The 20,260-nt window shown below is 41.8% G+C and overlaps 3 pseudogenes; 1 reads left to right on the top strand and 2 right to left on the bottom strand.

Moving 5' to 3' along the window:
• Positions 1–698: 698 nt before the first annotated feature.
• Positions 699–3,008, bottom strand: LOC144580011 (collectin-12 pseudogene; annotated as a pseudogene).
• Positions 2,949–4,443, top strand: LOC100385814 (protein phosphatase 1 regulatory subunit 35 pseudogene; annotated as a pseudogene).
• Positions 4,444–12,011: 7,568 nt separating this feature from the next.
• Positions 12,012–19,877, bottom strand: LOC100386534 (recombining binding protein suppressor of hairless pseudogene; annotated as a pseudogene).
• Positions 19,878–20,260: the final 383 nt, after the last annotated feature.

The raw sequence follows: 20,260 nt of genomic DNA, 5'->3' as shown, positions 1-20,260 counted from the left end.
ATGCCCCTATTGAGGTTAGTTGGTGGTTTCCAATTTGTACAGTTTCTGATTTATGCAGTTTCTAGTAGGAATTTAAAGTGCTGAGCCATGCTAGTGACCTGTCATTTGAGTATTTTTTAATATACATGTATATTTAATTATTTTTTAAAACCACAATTGGAAAAATTCTTTGCCACTGGGTAGAATGAAATCTGACAGGAAACCCTATGAGTTTTATTAGTGCCATTATTGTTTTCTTTGGCTCCATGTATTATGTTGGTAAAATGACAAAAAAAGGAAAAAATTATAAAAGGCAAATATTTTGTACAAAAATACAAAGTTTTAAAAGCTCTTTAAGTATATTTCATATTATCACTAGGAGTTGGCCTATATATCTGTACGTTTGCGTATTTTTCCTACACTTGGGATTTAAGAAATGTATGGTACTATTTACACAGTATATGCTTAAGTTTTTCCTATAGCTCAACAACCAATGATAGCCTTTTTCTGATTGGAGTGCTCCATACTTTGGAAGATGTAATTTGCATAATTGCATAGTTACTGATGGAGGAAAGTCTATGCGATTCAGTCCATGTGCACACTGAAAATCAGCACATCACACTGGGGGAACATTGTAGTTCCCAAGTCTTTGGGTAATGACAGATGGTAAAAAAACACTAGCTGTCAATTTTTTTCAGTAATTGGTTTTCAGTGCTTTTTTTTCAATCTGATGAGAAGGTGATGCAATTAGAAAGGACTGTCCTTTGAGAGCTGGCTGAAAATTTGCTCATGTGATTCCATCACAGTCTGTTATAATGCAGATGATAATACTGTCTCCCTGTCTTTTTCACAAATGAAGTTATTGATGTCTTCAGACTGGAAATCGTTCCACTGCCCAGCATAAATCAACCTAGCACAGTCTTCTCCTGGCCCATGGCCATGACCCCAGTTATCTGGCTGTCCAGCTTTCCAACTTTTGTAGTCTGGAGATGCCCCATCCAGCCACTTCCATTCATTTTCATTCTCTGAGTCTGAGGCAGATCCAGTGGCTCTCTCTCCCTACCATCTGTTTTTTAATCCATTGCTGTTCTTCTCTAGTGTTTATGAAAATGAGATGTGAACACTTGTGTTCACAGAAAAGCTTTGCATCCTCAAAAATTTCTTTCTCAACGGAAAAATAGTAGCATTTGTCTGTGAAGTTCTTCCAGTGAGGCAGGCAGCCATTATCCTCTGGTGCAGGGGTGGGCTCATTCTGCAGGGCCAGGGGCACCACTGCTTCTGATGGGCTGGGGGGTCAGGGAGACCCTTGGGCCCTGGCATGCCTGGTACCCCAGGCAAACCTGGCAGTCCCCGAGGTCCAGGCACCCCAGGCTCCCCCATGGTGCCCTGTAGTCCCTGGAAGCCAGGAGGGCCATGGGGGCCAGGGAGTCCTTCTTTGCACGGTGGGCCTGGGGGGCCTGGGTCACCACTGGGGCCCTGGGGCCGGGCTTCCTGGGGAAACCACAGGAGTCTTTGGGTCCCTGGGAGCCTTTAGAGCCTTTGCTGCCACACTCTCCAGGGGGACCGACTGGTCCCATTGGGCCTCTCTCACCCACAGGGCCGGGTGGTCCAGGTTCCCCCTTCTCTCCTTTCTGTCCCTTGTTGCCAGTTGGACCAGGGGGTCCCTGGGATCCTCTGTCACCTTTTGGACACTGGGGCTGGGTGGACCTTGCAGTATTGTAAAATTCTTGATGAGCTGACCATGCTTGGAGTCTACTAGCTTCATTTCTTCCATAATCACTGATAAGTTGCTTACTTCAGTGTCTAATCTCACTCTCATCAAAACTTGTTGCATCCTGAGAGAAACAGAATCCAAACAGATGTTGGCCAGGGTATTATTCAAGGAAGTCAGATCATCCTTGTGTTTGGTTAGGGTATCCATGCAAGTGGTCCTGACTTCATTCAGATTGCTAGTCAGCATCTCCAGGTGGTGGGCTGTGTAACTGATATTGCTAATGATATTTACAATATCCATCTCAAAGAGCTGGAAGTGTTCCTCCAGTTGGTTGAACCTGATGGCCGTTCTATTCTCTGCATCCTTGTGTAAGTTCTGCAGGTCTTTCAGGTTCTGCTCGTTGGCCTGAGAGATAGTGATGTTCTCCATCAGATCTGTAAATGAGTTGAGCTGGCTGTTCATATCCTCCAGGGTGTTGTTGTTGGCTTTGGCCAAAGCAGAATTATTGGTAGCCAGCATCTGCAAGCTTTGCACTTCCTCCTTCAGTCAATCTGTGTCCTTCTTGGCTTGAAGAAAAACCTGCTGCAGATTTTGAAAGTCATTCTTGATTTGCTGGATAGCCTGGCTTGTGTCATCCACAGACCGCTGCAGATTCATGATGAGGTTCCTCTGCTGTACCTGGGTCAGGTTCAGGTTGTTGAGGTTCATGATGACCACGTTATGAGAATACATTTGGTTCTGCAGATTACCCTGGAGCACACTGGTATCTTGCTGCAGATTCGTGACATAGCCATTGTACGCCTGGAGGGTTTTGTTTACAGTGGTGATGAGGGAAGTTATTCTCCAAAGTTTCTTTTAGTTGACTCCCTGTCCACCAGTGCATCCCTGGTAGCCTGTAACTTCTCCAGCATATCCTTGTTCTTGCTAGTTTTTTTTCCTGTAATCTCACCAAGTTGCTGACGAATATCTAGAATGTCTGATCTGAAGGTAGAGAGTTCTGAGTTGGTGTTAATAGCTTTCTTCCCAGTTTAGTCACCTAATTTTTTCAGGTCACTTTCCACTGCTATGAGCTTGTCATCATAGGTTTGGCGAGATGTCTCCATGCCACCTGTGACATTATCCATTTTCTCTACAACTTTATATCCCAAAATGGCTACTGTGATTGTTAGCAAGGCACACAAAATGTGTAATAATATGATAGAAAACTTCAGTGCCAGTTATTTTTACGTTTGGTACATTGTGTTCCTTCCTGAATACCAAACCACTTGTAACCGAAGGACTGCACCTCCTCCTCCTCTCCGAAGTCGCCTTTCATGGTGACGGAGGGGACGCACCTCCAGCCAGAGAGCTCCGCGCGAGCGCCACGCCGCTGCCGAGAAAGTTGTCCTGAGAGGCCACTCATTGCATGCCCACGGCAGCTGCACTGCCAGCCGGTTGTCTGCGCCCAGGCCCTCCCTCGCCGTCGCCAGCCCGCGCTCCCAGCCAGCGTGTAAGTATTTTTAATACTAATTAATGATAGAAAACCTGAAGACCTTGACAGCATCTGAGATTTTGTGATTTTTAATGATTTAGAAAAAACAGAAACAATCCTAATAATTGTCTTCCTCTTCCCATCCCCTTTCTGGACATGGTGGAGTGCTTTAACACACAGGACTGGAAGAAGAGAGAAAGAGCCATCGGGAGGAGGAGGAAGAGATGTAGACAGCAAAGGAGGAGAAACGGAAGCAGGAGTGGGGAAAGGGAGCAGGGAAAGAGGAAGAAGAAAGAGGAGGAGGAGAAGAAGAATCAAAAAGTAAAACAGATCCAATTGAGAACTAAAAATCACACTCGGTCTGGGAGGGGCGGGGGAGAGGAGTAGGTGGCCAGAGGCTGTGTACCCTGACCCTTGGACTGCCTGAGACCCCGGCATCCCCAAGGCACCTCCAAAGATGATGGGGTGTGGGGACTCAGAGTTGGAGTCGGTGGACGGGGAAGAAGCCGCGGCGGTCCCGGGGCCACCCCCGGAGCCCCGAGTCCCGGAACCTCGACCCCCGGTGCCCGAGCCCGGCCTGGACTTGAGCCTGAGTCCGCGCTCTGGCATCCCTGAGCCGCGGCACGGCAGCCCTGGGCTGCGGAAGAGGCGGGCGGAGCGGCGAGGCGCCGGTCGGCAGCGGCGGCAGGTCGGTTTCCGCCGGGCACCACCTTCCCCGGTGCGGTCCGAGCCACAGCCCGCGGCGCCGCAGGAGCTAGAGATGGCCGCGCTGCAGAGCAGCCTGGCCTTGGGTCTGAGAGCCGCAGCCGTGCGGCGAAAGCCGTGGAGGAACAGCTGAAAAAGTCGTTCCAGATCCGCTGCGGCCTGGAGGAGAGCGTGTCCGAGGGGCCGAACATGCCGCGCTCCAAGAGGCTCTTCCGAGACCTGGTGAGCCTGCAGGTGCTGGAGGAACCGGTTCTGAATGCCTCGCTCGGGGAGAAATTGGCTCTCCTGCCGCCGCAGTCTCAACCCCACCCCAAAGGAGCCACCTCGGCCAGGGCCAGACATGACCATCTTGTGTGACCCAGAAACACTATTTTATGAATCTCCACACCTGACCCTGGACGATCTGACCCCTCTCCGGCTTCAGCTCCGGCCCCGCCCTTCAGAGGACACCTTCCTCATGCACCGGACACTGAGGCGTTGGGAAGCGTAGACCCCAACCATCCTTGGAGGGCTAGTTCGTATTTTTGTGTTAAACTATTTTTCAGAATAAAGTAATTTTGCTAATAAAAAAAAATCACACTCAACTGTTCTGATGAAAACGGAACACTTCTGTAAATTCAAATGAAGCAGCCACCACTGAGGCACAGATAAATGTGCGGGTTTTTTTACCATGTGTAGAAATGCATGAGGCATGGCAGTTATCGCCTTCCAGAAAGAGAGCTTATTTAGAAAAGTAAACATTCTAGATAACAATGAACAGGAGTTAGCCTGAGATAGGATAACTTAAAATGCAATATTCAGTGCTTTGTCAGAGGAAGAGATGAGATGCAATGAGATGCAATCACGCAGTAAAGGAAGATAACAAGAAAACCTTGCACTGCAGGAAGTTTCATTCATCTACCTGCGTTCTTCCTCTAAGGTCAGTGGACTTCCTTTCAGAGTCATGAACAACTATTTTAAGAGTCATAGATAACTTCAGGATTTCCCAAATGCAGCTTTGCATCAAAATCACTAGCCGTTTTTGGCATAATTTTGATATTATCATTTGCTAAGTCTCACATAATATTATAGTGTTATACTGAAGCGATGACTTTGATAGATCACTTTGGTGAGTAGATTTTGGTTTGGAAATCAGAGCATATGTCTACTGATTGTGTAGACACTATATTTACCATTATTTTACAAAGAAAAAATGGTCCCTGGACATGAAGTAGAATGTCTATTGCTTTATAAATTTCTAAAAGATAGTATAGCTTAAGGAATAAATACATAAGGGATGATAATGTTTTATCAATAACTGTTGTCACTTCTGCTGCATTGCACAAACACAACTAAATTAGGCTTTGATTTATTCATCCTGATTAATTCAAGACATTTTATGTAGATTATTTTAAGAAAACAGCCTATTCTGCCAGTACAAACACCCTGAGGTCAGCAAGGTCAAGTCTCTGTAGAGTCAGGTTGACCCATTGTGTAGACCATTTACAAAACTAATTACATTTTCAAATAATGTATTTATAGGTATGGAATAGATTATTCAAAATTATAAATTAGTTTTATAAATTCAAATAATGACATTAGTTTTTTTTAGTCAGTGGTTTCTAATTGAGTTTTAGTAACACGTTTTCATAGTTACTGCTTTTACTCTTTCCCCGAGAGATGTGCTATGGGCTGGTCACTAGTCACAAGGATAAGTTAATTGACAAGTTTCTAAATACCTCATTTTGAATAAATGGATTTTAGTGGGCATACTCTCTGATAATCAATAGTGAAGTCAAACATTTTTATAAATACATAGACATTAATTTCCCTTTTGAAGTAGCATTGAAAGATGCAGTTAGAAAGAATTTTTAGAGTATGTGTACCTGCATGTGTGAGGGAGAGAGAAGACATGACTATATGAGAGTAAGGGTATGTATCAATGTGTATGTACCTTCACTAATTCTTTGAAATTTGTGTAGATGAGTGTTTATGTGTATATGGAGTAAAAGTGGGAGCAGTATACCAAAATTTATCACCTGATTTCATGGGTCCAAGAGGCAACATGATATTAGAGTTCTAACTATATTGCTTAGCCATATTTAGGTATAAGGCCATAAAACATATGCAAGTTTCCAAGATCAGACAAGATCAGGCATGTTCAGGGGTGGTGAGGCTGTGGGTCACACCCAAGTTTAATCTTCTCTGCTGGTAATAATATCTGAAGTTGTTCTGTTGAACCTCAGCATTGCAAGCTCTAGCAGATTATTCTCTACTCATATAAAGGTGAAAAGCATATGCCATTCATTTACTGTGACTCTTCCAGTTCCTCTTTTAAAGAGAACTCACAAAGCTAGAAGATGGCTGCTTTATAAATTATGTGGGCTCTCCAGAGTTACAAGTGACTATATCATGAAAAATTGAAATGAATGCATTTCATTTAAATTGTCAAATTTCTTGCCATAAAGTTGTTCGGCACATATTATTGTAATCCTTGTAGTATCTCTAGGGTCTGTAATGATGTCTCATTTTACATTCTTGATATTGATAATGCTTTCCTTTTTAAAAAAGTACTCTTGCTAGGTGTTTCGCAGTTTTTAATAATCTTTTCAAAGCATCAGCTATTGGCAGCACAGCTTTTATTATTGGTATGTGTTCTATTTCATTGGTTTTTATTTTTTCTATTTACTTTTAATGCTCAATATTTTATTTTCACATAGTTAAAATTTTATAAAAATTAAAGGTACATATAAGGCTTTGACTTTAAGAAATTAATGCTAATCTAGTAATAAAATGTTTTTTATTTTTATTATTTTGAGACAGAGTCTTGCTCTGTTGCCAGGTGCCAGGCTGGAGTGCAGTGGCGCAATCTCTGTTCACTGCAACCTCCGCCTCCTGGGTTCAAGCAATTCTCCTGCCTCAGCCTACTAAGCAGCTAGGACTACAGGCACACACCACCACGCCCAGCTAACTTCTGATTTTTAGTAGAGGTGGGGTTTCACCATGTTGGCCAGGATGGTCTCGATCTTTTGACCTCACGATCTACCTGCCTCAGCCTTCCAAAGTGCTGGGATTACAGGTGTGAGCCACCGCATCCAGCCTAAAATTTTTTTATTAGCTAAAATATTTCTGCTTTTTCCAAGATGAATGATTTCCCAATGAAGGAGTTTTGATTCTAAGAAATTACTCTTTCCTCTTCTTGACTAAAATTTTTAAATGATGAAATCAAGCACTATTCTTTAAATGTCTCATGTAATATTTACTATACACTGCTGACAATCTTTTAAAGCAACTAAGAATGCTAAAATGCTGCCTTTGAGGTAATCAGCGATTTCACAGGAAATATGATACTATTTGGTGTTTTAAAGACATTGAAATTAATTTCAGTCCTTGAAAATATGTGTGTATATATATATATATACACACACACACATATATATATATATATACACACACACACACACACACACACATATACAAGTATATATATATACACACACACACACACACACACATATACAAGTATATATATATATACACACACACACACACACACACATATATATATATATATATACACACACACACACACACACACACACATATACAAGTTACATGAGAAAACAGCTTTGGTATTTCAAGAGGAAATAAAAACTGTTGTGCCAAACTGTGATAGGTTTATATCTATATTTCAGTTATGAATTCATGTTATTAAGGTCTTTTAATTCAAGAGGCAAAGAAATAGTTTAAATATTGGACTCTAAGTGAATACTCTGTCTCTTAGATGATTAAAGAAATAGAATGTTCTCCCCTACTTTTTATCATATGGACTAATGCTAGCAAAGCACTTCAGCCATCCTCTAGGAAATCATCTTGTTTTTCTACACTGTTTTTCTCTCAGTTATGCACATGTTCTATTTCCTGGGCAAAGGTGGAAGGGGAGCTGCTCTGGAGAGTCTCTGGTCTCACGGCAGACCCTATGAGCAAGAAATAAATGTTGAGGAGGCCAGCCACTGAGACTGGGAGGGTTTATTTGCCATTACAGCACAGCCCATTTTATCCTGGAAAATGTACCATATTAACATAAAAAAGACATTTTATATTTTAAAAATATAGCTCACATTAGAAACAAAAAGTATTTATAACCTGATGTTAGTATAATCATTTGAAAATATTACTGGAGATTGTGCTAGTGGGTGCAGGTGGGGTGAGGGTCAAAGCCGTGCTGCAGAAATATGACCTGGACCTTGAGTCAGAGGAAGTTTTGGCCCTGAGTCTCTTGGCCATCAGAGCCAACTGCAAAATCAAAGTGCACCAAATACTCCCATTCCTGCTATACTTTGTGATGACCTATAGAGATTCAGAAAATGCCAGCCACCCAGGATGTTGCTTTGACCTTTTCCTTCAGAAGGTTTGCCCATCTGGGTCATCATAGTGGAGATAGTGACTGGACTGAGGCTCTGATCATCTACTCCTAGTGTTCATCTTCCTGGTGCAATTCCCATTCATCAGGACAAAGAGAGAAGAAGCCCTTTACTGCATTGCCTTCCTGAGGGTTGTGGCCTCTTAGGGCGGGCCTCCATCCTCACTGCAGTGTGCAGATTATATTGGATGATCATCTCGGTACTGGGCCTCTCCTGCCTATAGGGATCAGGTTTGGTGGATAAAGAGACCAATTCACCACTGTGAGAGTTCTCTGAGCTGACATATGGTGAGTGGGGCATTTGATGGGTATAGTTCTGGTCTGTGGGACTTATTGCCATAGGTTGGTCAGTGCTGTCTGGTGGTGAAGAGAAGCCATGTTTTGATGGCTTCATCCACTGCAGACACGATACTCTGTATCTTTTCTGGTGCTGACTCTCTTCATACCTTGCTACAAGTTCCAGAAGTGGAAACAGTAAAACATCTGCCTCTCTGTCACCATCTTTTTCTCTGTGATCATCTGAAGAGACTGTATGACCATGAGTCTCTTCATCAGAGCTGAGCTAAGGCATGGAAACCTGTGAGATCACCACATTTTGCCCATCTTCCTATCATTACTGAGCATGACTTGCTCTTCTCCCTTGTCATCTTCTATGTCATCTTCAGTTTTCAGTGAGCCATCATTCCATCCTGCTAGCAAATACACAGGAATGTAGGACACGAAGAGTCAGTGCATAACCAGCAAGACCTTCTGGATGTATGAGCACAACACGGCTGTCTGAATGGCACAATTTCCCAAAGGTGCTTTAGGAAAACCTACCTGATTCTCCTCTTAGAAGAAACAGGTATCAGCCAACTGAGATAGTGGTGCTCCATGATGAGACTATCCTAAATGCTACATCAAGTTACATTGGAAACAGCTTCAGTGAAAGACATTAGCTCCATAAGCAGAACTTATCAGTGGGATACATGATATGGTTCTTCCCTGGTATGGTTCTTCTCTAACCTGGTGACCCCATTTGCACATTTAAAATTAGTATACTAAAGACTGAGGGGCTGGACATGGTGGCTCATGCCTGTAATCCCAGCACTTCAGGAGGCCAAGGAGGGCAGATCACCCGAGATCAGGAGTTCGAGACCAGCCTGACCAATATGGAGAAACCCTTTTCTACCAAAAATACAAAAATTAGCCAGGCGTGGTGGTGTATGCCTGTAAACTTAGCTACTCAGGAGGCTGAGGCAGGAGAATCACAGGAACCCGGGGGGCAGAGGCTGCAGTGAGCCAAGATTACGCCACTGCAACCCAGCCTGAGTAACAGAGCAAGACTCCATTTCAAAAAAAAAATACTGAGGGAAAAAAATGCAGAAAGTTTCAGGACAGGGGCACAGGGAAGGGAGTTAATTAAGAGTAAAAGAAACAATCAACTGGACTCTCTCACACACATTTTATTTCCTGGTTTTATCTTTTTTGTTGATGAAATAAATGATAGCTGAATACAGCTCACAGTTGGAGGCTTGAAATACTAGATGAGAAATTTCATGCCAATTTTAATAAAATGATAGAAAAATTAATTAATAAAACTGGATAGAAAAATTAAGTGACATAAACTAATCGGGCACACTGTAATAATGTATCTGTCTGAGAACTGATGTTTCTGCTGCTTTTTCCTTATCTTGACCTATTCTTCTTGGTTGCACGTCAGTCACATACAGTAGATGCCCTTGTTCATCTATAATTCAAGTGTACTCCTTTCTCTGGGCTAACATGGTTGTTTTCTTTCCATTTGTTTTCAGAAAACAAATTTTATTTCCTTAAAGTGAACTGAGCATTTTTATCTTAATAAATTATCCCTGTATAATTTTATTATGCTAGCTTTTTTACTATCCATGTCTTCAGAAAATATTATTTATGTAAAAAAATACTCATAACACTTATGTATCATTACATTAATCTTATCTGCAATCCAGTCATTTTCCTTTATCATTTCTTACAAAAACAACAATAAAATTTTGTCACAAGTAAAATTTTGTAGATCACCATCTCCTTACACTGCCACACCTGGCTAAATGTTGTTTTGCTTTTAGTAGAAACAGGGGCTCCACCATGTTGGCCAGGCTGGTCTCTAACTGACCTCAAGTGATCCACCAGCCTCCGCCTCCCAAAGTGCTGGGATTACAGGCGTGAGCCGCCAGACTTGGCCGACCCATAAACTTTTTTTTTTAACAATGGCTTACATTTCCTTTTTTTTTTATTTATTGAAACTACTTGTATTGCAAGGTTTTCACGGCTGAAATATGGAACTGAACATATTCTTTTTTTCTACAAAATTATCGTATAAACTTGCTTCATTTTCTATCTTATTGCTAGTAAACCTTACAGGGGCATAGTTAGTAAAATAAACCCGTTAAGGACTAAATGCGTACAGTATGCTGCAAGGTACAAAAAATAAGCTAAAAATGAGCATATATACCTACATCTGGACCAATACAGTACTGAATGCTGGCAAACATTTATCATGATACAGAAAAAAATTAATAAAAGGAGATGCAGTTCAGTACTGAAAGGGTTAAATAGAAACCCTAATATACTATTGTTCCTATCCATTCCACATTAGTTCTTGAAAACAAAATCCTAAGTCTGACACAGAAAATTACACACAGTTGTTCAGTACTCATCAGAAACACAGCTGCTTTTGAAATCAAAGTAACTTGGTTAATAAGTGAACAGCATTTTGCTTCAAAAGGAACTCCTCCCCAGTAAAGTTTCTGGCTAGCATGACTAGTTAGGTTAGTCCCAAGAATGGCATCGGAAGTTTTCTGTGAAAGCACAGATGGTACCAGTTTCATTAAAAACAAGAAAACAAAAAGCGAACCAGTTACGATTGCAGATAAGTCTGTGCAGTAAGAGTGACAAACATTTCATGATTAATTCGTGTATAAGGATGCCTTTAATTGCCACAGTTTAAAGGAAGTAAGCAGCAAATTAGATATTATATTAGTGTTCAACTCTCACTCAAAACATAAAGGGCATTTTCAAAGCCTTTAGCTTGCCTTCCCAATCTATGTGATAAATTAAATGGAATGAATAAAAGCATATAGGATCAGAGACTCAGCTTCTACGTGTGTGTTTAGAAATGGCATAGAGTCGTGAGAGCATAAGTTCCAGGCTTAGACCAAAATAAACCTGGAAGAGTATGATGGTGAGATTAATAAGTAATAAGTGTGGTCAGGCTTGGAACCTGAATGCATTTTAGAGCAAAAGCTCAAAGGTGAGTAGGGAAGAGAACAACCTATTAAGTAATGAGGCATACTATAATACTGTGATATAAAAAAAGGTAGGGTGAAGTGTACCTTTTATGAAAGCTTATTCCAGTTTTTTTTTTATATAATATATAAGTTCCTTGGTCCATAAAAACTATGTTAGACTTGTGCCTTCTAGTTTGTTCTACTTGTATTCCAGCCACATTATTGACTTATTGCCCATTTAAACAAAAACAAACCAATAACCAACAAAACAGCTGAAAAATTTCATTTCCAATAGTTTCTACATTTTGAATTTTTTTTTTGTTTTGCTTTACTATGGCTTCTGCATTTCAAATCAGCTCTACAGATAGAAAGCAGAGTCTTTGAATAGTATTTTGAATGGTATCCCCTGGTATGAAAAGTTTTCCCAAGAAACCACAAAAGACTGTTCATTTTTTTTCTCCTTTTTTGTCAACAGTTTGCCACACTCAAGTCCGTTTAAGTGCTAATAAAAAGATGATAGGGTGACGCTGTTGCTGTGGATGATGTGACACTGGTTGAATTTGTGCTGGTGTTTGTATAACTTCCCACACTGTTTGAATTTGATTCATGAGGGGGCACCTGGCTTGAACTGGCTGGAAGGATTGCTCCTGCTGCACTGCAGTGTGGCTGCAGCCCTGGTTCTGCTGTGTAGGCAAAGGTAAGGATGGCAGAATAAATAATTCCATCATTTAGGACCAAAGTTACTGCAAGCTGGACTGGTTGCTGGACCCATCTCCAGCCTTCTCAGGATACAGAAATGTCTGGAAGGACACAGCATACTCTCTCCACACCTGTACATAGTTTCAGCATCTACATCCCCAAACCACACTGGTAAATTTGGAGGGAAATTCTGTCCTGTAAATTCAAGCATTGCTGTGTCTCCACCACCATTCAACTGAAGGCTCTCTACGACAGGCATAGGCATGACCAGGGCAAGGACAGGGTCCATTCCTTTGTGAAATATATACTCTGCCTTATGTGTGCTAATGATTGTCCATGAAGTGCCATAAATTATCATCTTTACTTGGTTCTTTTGGGCATGGAGTAGCCTGAAATTGAATTATTCTCTCTTGAGAAAGGCACAAGTACATTCTTTCTGTATCCCTAAGGTAAAATGCATGTTTATGGAGCTGTGACACAGGATCATCTGCATCCAATAATGCGTTCTGCCTATCAACTTTCCTAATTATCAATCTTGGGAGTGCCATGCCAGTAACTGAGCACACAAGTTTGACTGTTGGTCCATAATGGATGTAGCTATCGCAGAGTGTGAATTCTTCTCCTGATTCGTCATCATCCAAGAGATGAATGTAAAATGCTCCCCATTGCTGTGAACTGGCATGAAAATTACCTCCTTCCACATGCAAGTATCTGGTACTAACTGTCTGGGATTGTAGTCGATTAAACAGAGCCACCTTGGAAGGCACCTGTAGTCCCAGCTACTCAGGAGGCAGAGGCAGGGGAATTGCTTGAGCCCAGGAAACGGAGGTTGCAGTGAGCTGAGATTGTGCCACTGCACTCCAGCCTTGCAATGGAGCAAGACTCCGTCTCAAAAAGAAAAGCCACCTTTGTTCCTGAGGCAATGCATAAGTCAGCATTTTTCAATTGCTGCTTTTTTTTGGAAGGTTGGGAGATGACTTTTATCTGCTTGCTGAGGAACACACCATTGTCACCACTCTTGCCATAGAACATCATTACAGAAAACAAGAAGTGTTTTCACTTGTCTGATTCAGATATGTAGTGTTCTGGCTGTGCAATAGTTCTCTCCTTCCAAATTTAGCTGCTGCATTTCTTGGTCACTATTTCTATCTCAATAAATGCACAGTGTTGAGACTCTTGTTCAGAAAAACCATCACGTTCCATTTCTTCTTTTTTTCTTTCTTTTTTTTATTTTTTATTGCATTTTAGGTTCTGGGGTACATGAGCAGAGCATGCAAGACAATTGCGTAGGTACACACATGGCAGTGTGTTTTGCTTCCTTTCTCCTCTTCACCCACATATGGCATTTCTCCCCAGGCTATCCCTCCCCACTTCCCCCTCCCACTGGCCCTCCCCTTTTCCCCCCAATAGACCCCAGTGTTTAGTACTCCCCTCCCTGTGTCCATGTGTTCTCATTTTTCATCACCTGCCTATTAGTGAGAATATGCCGTGTTTCATTTTCTGTTCTTGTGTCAGTTTGCTGAGAATGATGTTCTCCAGATTCATCCATGTCCCTACAAACGACACAAACTCATCATTTCTGATTGCTGCATAATATTCCATGGTGTATATGTGCCACATTTTCCCAATCCAGTCTATCATCAATGGGCATTTGGGTTGATTCCAGGTCTTTGCTATTGTAAACAGTGCTGCAATGAACATTCATGTACATGTGTCCTTATAGTAGAATGATTTATAGTCCTTTGTATATATACCCAGTAATGGGATTGCTGGGTCAAATGGAATTTCTATTTCTAAGTCCTTGAGGAATCGCCACACTGTCTTCCACAATGGTTGGACTAATTTACACTCCCACCAACAGTGTAAAAGTGTTCCTTTTTCTCCACATCCTCTCCAGCATCTGTTGTCTCCAGATTTTTTAATGATCGCCATTCTAACTGGGGTGAGATGGTATCTCAATGTGGTTTTGATTTGCATCTCTCTGATGACCAGTGACGATGAGCATTTTTTCATATGATTGTTGGCCTCATATATGTCTTCTTTCGTAAAGTGTCTGTTCATATCCTTTGCCCACTTTTGAATGGGCTTGTTTTTTTCCTGTAAATCCGTTTGAGTTCTTTGTAAATTCTGGATATCAGCCCTTTGTCAGATGGGTAAACTGCAAAAATTTTTTCCCATTGTGTTGGTTGCCGATTCACTCTAGTGACTGTTTCTTTTGCAGTGCAGAAGCTGTGGAGTTTGATTAGGTCCCATTTGTCTATTTTGGCTTTTGCTGCCAATGCTTTTGGTGTTTTGTTCATGAAGTCCTTGCCTACTCCTATGTCCTGGATAGTTTTGTCTAGATTTCCTTCTAGGGTTTTTATCGTGCCAGGTCTTATGTTTAAGTCTTTAATCCATCTGGAGTTAATTTTAGTGTAAGGTGTCAGGAAGGGGTCCAGTTTCTGCTTTCTGCACATGGCTAGCCAGTTTTCCCAACACCATTTGTTAAACAGGGAATCCTTTCTCCATTGCTTGTTTTTGTCAGGTTTATCAAAGATTGTATGGTTGTAGATATGTTGTGTTGCCTTCGGTGCCTCTGTTTTGTTCCATTGGTCTATATCTCTGTTTTGGTACCAGTACCATGCTGTTTTGATTACTGTAGCCTTGTAGTATAGTTTGAAATCAGGTAGTGTGATGCCCCCGCTGTGTTCTTTTTGCTTAGAATTGACTTGGCTATGCGGGCTCTCTTTTGGTTCCATATGAAGTTCATGGTGGTTTTTTCCAGTTCTTTGAAGAAAGTCAATGGTAGCTTGATGGGGATAGCATTGATTCTGTAAATTACTTTGGGCAGTATAGCCATTTTCACGATATTAATTCTTCTTAACCATGAACATTGAATGTTTCTCCATCTGTGTGTGTCCTCTCTGATTTTGTTGAGCAGTGGTTTGTAGTTTTCCTTGAAGAGGTCCCTTACGTTCCTTGTGAGTTGTATTCCAAGGTATTTTATTCTTTTTGTAGCAATTGCGAATGGCAGTTCGTTCTTGATTTGGCTTTCTTTAAGTCTGTTATTGGTGTAGACGAATGCTTGTGATTTTTGCACATTGATTTTATATCCTGAGACTTTGCTGAAGTTGCTTATCAGTTTCAGGAGTTTTTGGGCTGAGGCAATGGGGTCCTCTAGGTATACTATCATGTCGTCTGCAAATAGAGACAATTTGGCTTCCACCTTTCCTATTTGAATACCCTTTATTTCTTTTTCTTGCCTGATTGCTCTGGCTAGAACTTCCAGTACTATATTGAATAGGAGTGGTGAAAGAGGGCATCCTTGTCTAGTGCCGGATTTCAAAGGGAATGCTTCCAGTTTTTGCCCATTAAGTATGATATTGGCTGTTGGTTTGTCACAAATAGCTTTTATTACTTTGAGATACGTTCCATCGATACCGAGTTTATTGAGGTTTTTAGCATAAAGGGCTGTTGAATTTTGTCAAATGCCTTCTCTGCGTCAATTGAGATAATCATGTGGTTTTTGTTTTTGGTTTTGTTTATGTGGTGAATTACGTTGATAGACTTGCGTATGTTGAACTAGCCTTGCATCCCCGGGATGAATCCTACTTGATCATGATGAATAAGTTTTTTGATTTGCTGTTGCAATCGGCTTGCCAATATTTTATTGAAGATTTTTGCATCTATGTTCATCATGGATATTGGCCTGAAGTTTTCTTTTCTTGCTGGGTCTCTGCCAGGTTTTGGTATCAGGATGATGTTGGTCTCATAAAATGATTTCAGAAGGATTCCCTCTTTTTGGATTATTTGGAATAGTTTTAGAAGGAATGGTACCATCTCCTCTTTGTGTGTCTGGTAGAATTCGGCTGTGAACCCGTCTGGACCTGGGCTTTTTTTGTGTGGTAGGCTCTTAATTTCTGCCTCGACTTCTGCCCTTGTTATTGGCCTATTTATAGTTTCAGCTTCCTCCTGGTTTAGGCTTGGGAGAACACAGGAGTCCAGGAATTTATCCATTTCTTCCAGGTTTACTAGTTTATGTGCATAGAGTTGTTTGTAATATTCTCTGATGATGGTTTGAATTTCTGTGGAATCTCTGGTGATTTTCCCTTCATCATTTTTTATTGCATCTATTTGGTTATTCTCTCTTTTCTTTTTAATCAATCTGGCTAGTAGTCTGTCTATTTTGTTGATCTTTTCAAAAAACCAGCTCTTGGATTTATTGATTTTTTGAAGGGTTTTTCGTGTCTCAATCTCCTTCAGTTCAGCTCTGATCTTAGTTATTTCTTGTCTTCTGCTGGGTTTTGAGTTTTTTTGATCTTGCTCCTCTAGCTCTTTCAATTTTGACGATAGGGTGTCAATTTTCAATCTCTCCATTCTCCTCATATGGGCACTTATTGCTATATACTTTCCTCTAGAGACTGCTTTAAATGTGTCCCAGAGATTCTGGCATGTCTTGTCTTCATTCTCATTGGTTTCGAAGAACTTCTTTATTTCTGCCTTCATTTCATTGTTTACCCAGTCAACATTCAAGAGCCAGTTGTTCAGTTTCCATGAAGCTGTGCAGTTCTGGGTAGGTTTCTGAATTCTGAGTTCTAACTTGATTGCACTATGGTCTGAGAGGCTGTTTGTTATGATTTCAGTTGTTTTGCATTTGTTGAGCAGTGATTTACTTCCAATTATGTGGTCAATTTTAGAGTAGGTGTGATGTGGTGCTGAGAAGAATGTGTATTCTGTGGATTTGGGTGGAGAGTTCTGTAAATGTCTATCAGGTTTGCTTGCTCCAGGTCTGAGTTCAAGCCCTGGATATCCTTGTTGATTTTCTGTCTGGTTGATCTGTCTAATATTGACAGTGGAGTGTTAAAGTCTCCCACTATTATTGTGTGGGAGTCTAAGTCTCTTTGTAAGTCATTAAGAACTTGCCTTATGTATCTGGGTGCTCCTGCATTGGGCCCATATATGTTTAGGATCGTTAGCTATTCTTGTTGTATCGATTCTTTTACCATTATGTAATGGCCTTCTTTGTCTCTTTTGATCTTTGTTGCTTTAAAGTCTATTTTATCAGAGATGAGAATTGCAACTCCTGCTTTTTTTTTGCTCTCCATTTGCTTGGTACATCTTCCTCCATTCCTTTATTTTGAGCCTTTGTGTATCCTTGCATGTGAGATGGGTTTCCTGGATACAGCACACTGATGGGTTTTGGATTTTTATCCAATGTGCCAGTCTGTGTCTTTTGATTGGTGCATTTAGTCCATTTACATTTAGTGTTAATATTGTTATGTGTGAATTTGATACTGCCATTTTGATGCTAAGAGGCTTTTTTGCCCTTTAGTTTTTTAGATTCTTCATTATGTTGATGCTCTTTAGCATTTAGTGTGATTTTGGAATGGCTGGTGCTGGTTGTTCCTTTCTATGTGTAGTGCCTCTTTCAGGAGCTCTTGTAAAGCAGGCCTGGGGGTGACAAAATCTCTGAGTACTTGCTTGTTCGCAAAGGATTTTATTTTTCCTTCACTCATGAAGCTCGGTTTGGCTGGATATGAAATTCTGGGTTGAAAGTTCTTTTCTTTAAGAATGTTGAATATTGGCCCCCACTCTCTTCTGGCTTGTAGTGTTTCTGCTGAGTGGTCTGTTGTGAGTCTGATGGGCTTTCCTTTGTGGGTGACCCGACCTTTCTCTCTGGCTGCCCTTAGTATTTTCTCCTTTATTTCAACCTTGTTGAATCTGACGATTATGTGCCTTGGGGTTGCTCTTCTTGCAGAATATCTTTGTGGTGTTCTCTGTGTTTTCTGCATTTGAGTGTTGGCCTGTCTTGCTAGGTGGGGGAAATTTTCCTGGATGATGTCCTGAAGAGTATTTTCCAGCTTGGATTCATTCTCTTCGTCCCCTTCTGGTACACCTATCAAACATAGGTTAGGGCTTTTCACATAGTCCCACATTTCTTGGAGACTTTGTTCATTCCTTTTTGCACTTTTTTCTCTGATCTTGGTTTCTCGTTTTATTTCATTGAGTTGATCTTCGACTTCAGATATTCTTTCTTCTGCTTGGTCAATTAGGCTATTGAAACTTGTGCATGCGTCGTGAAGTTCTCGTATTGTGTTTTTCAGCTCCTTTAATTCATTCATATTCCTCTCTAAGTTATCCATTCTTGTTATCATTTCCTCGAATCTTTTTTCATATCTTTTTCAAGGTTCTTAGTTTCTTTGCATTGATTTAATACATGTTCTTTTAGCTCACAAAAGTTTCTCATTATCCACCTTCTGAAGTCTAATTCTGTCATTTCATCACAGTCATTCTCCGTCTAGCTTTGTTCTCTTGCTGGTGAGGAGTTTTGGTTCTTTCTAGGAGGCGAGGTGTTCTGGTTTCGGGTGTTTTCCTCCTTTTTGTGCTGGTTTCTTCCCATCGTTGTGGATTTATCCACCTGTGGTCTGCGTAGTTGCTGACTTTTCAATTGGGTCTCTGAGTGGACACCCAGATTGTTGGTGATGAAGTATTTCTGTTACTTGGTTTTCCTTCTACCAGTCTAGCCCCTTTGCTGTATGACTGCTGAGGTCCACTCCAGGCCCTGCCTGTCTGGGGTGCACCGATAGCAGCTGTGGAAAAGCGAGGGATGCTACCAGTTTTTTTCTGCTATCTTTGTCCCACTATGATGCCTGCCAAATGTCAGTTTTTTGGATATAGAGGGGTCAGGGAGCTGCTTGAGGAGACAGTCTGTACTTTGTAGGAGCTCAAGTGCTGAGCTGTGAGCTCTGTTGTTCATTCAGGGCTGTTAGGCTGAAAAAAACCCTTCTTTTCTCAGATGCTCTGTCTTGGGGGGGGTTGAGGCTTTCCTTTTGAGTAACCGCCTCGCTGTCCTGCCCAGCTAGGAGGCAGTCAAGTCACTGTTTGCCTGCCGAGGCTCTGCCCTGCTTGTGTAAGGTTCACCCTGTTGCTGCAGGCTCTGCCCTTCTGCTGTGGTCTCTGCCCTGTTGCCATGGGCTACGCCCTGCAGCGGAGTCTCTTTGTTGTACCGGGTTGTTTCGGCAATGGCAGGCTACGTCAACAATGGGCGTGTACCTCAGTGGGGGCTGATTGCCTCGGTAATGGCGGACGCCATTCCCCCATGGAGATGCCCTTTAAGAAAACCTCCTCACTGGAGCATTTGGAATCGCCATTTTGTTTGTCGCACTGCACTAGCCCAAACGCTTTGTCCCTGGGATTTCCTGGGCTGGCTCACTGCCCAAGTCCCGTTCAGTCTCAAGTTCAGCCCTCTCAGGTCTCAGTTTGCTGGTTCAACAGGGCACCCGTAACAGTGCAGTTTTGTATGGAGTGCTGTGGAGTGCCTCTGCACTCCGGCGCGGGCCGGAGCCGCACCAGCTGCCAGCTACACCATCCAAGACCTCTGCCTGGCGTCCCACATCTCTTTTATACCTGGGAATTTCTCCGTTCTGTGGGCAACTAAGATCCTTCTGGAAATGCGTCCCCGACTCACACTCTCCGCACATCCAGCGAGAGCTTCAATCCTGGGTTGTTCTCACAGTGCCATCTTGAGTCCTCCCCCCCCTTTTTTTTTCCATTCATTGCCCATGAGATACACAGAAGGAGAAGGGGGAAAAAAACCTTTTTTCATTTCCATATGACTTGTGAAATTTTTGCATGAAGAATAAGTACTGTTAGATCCCCTCATGCTTTTAAATAATTTCACATAGCTTCCCTAGCAAATTGTTTAGGTGGATGCCACTCATCAAATTTCCTTTTTTTTTTTTTTTGAGACACAGTCTCACTCTGTCACCAGGCGCCAGACTGGGGTGCAGTAGCAAATTCTTGGCTCACTGCAACCTCCACCTCCTTGGTCCAAGCAATTCTCCTGCCTCAGCCTCTCAAGTAGCTGAAACTACATGCATGCACCACAATGCCCAGCTAATTTTTGTATTTTTAGTAGAGACTGGTTTCACCATATTGGCCAGGATGGTCTCAATCTCTTGACCTTGTGATCCACCCACCTCGGCCTCCTTTGGGAGGCTGGGATTACAGTTGTGAGCCACTGTGCCCAACCTAAAATTTTCTTTTAATCGATGCCACAGTACTTA

Source organism: Callithrix jacchus, chromosome 17 (assembly GCF_049354715.1).
Source record: "Callithrix jacchus isolate 240 chromosome 17, calJac240_pri, whole genome shotgun sequence".
NCBI lineage: Eukaryota > Metazoa > Chordata > Mammalia > Primates > Cebidae > Callithrix > Callithrix jacchus.
The sequence above is the reverse complement of the archived record's forward strand: the minus strand, read 5'-3'. Positions and strand labels throughout refer to the sequence as shown.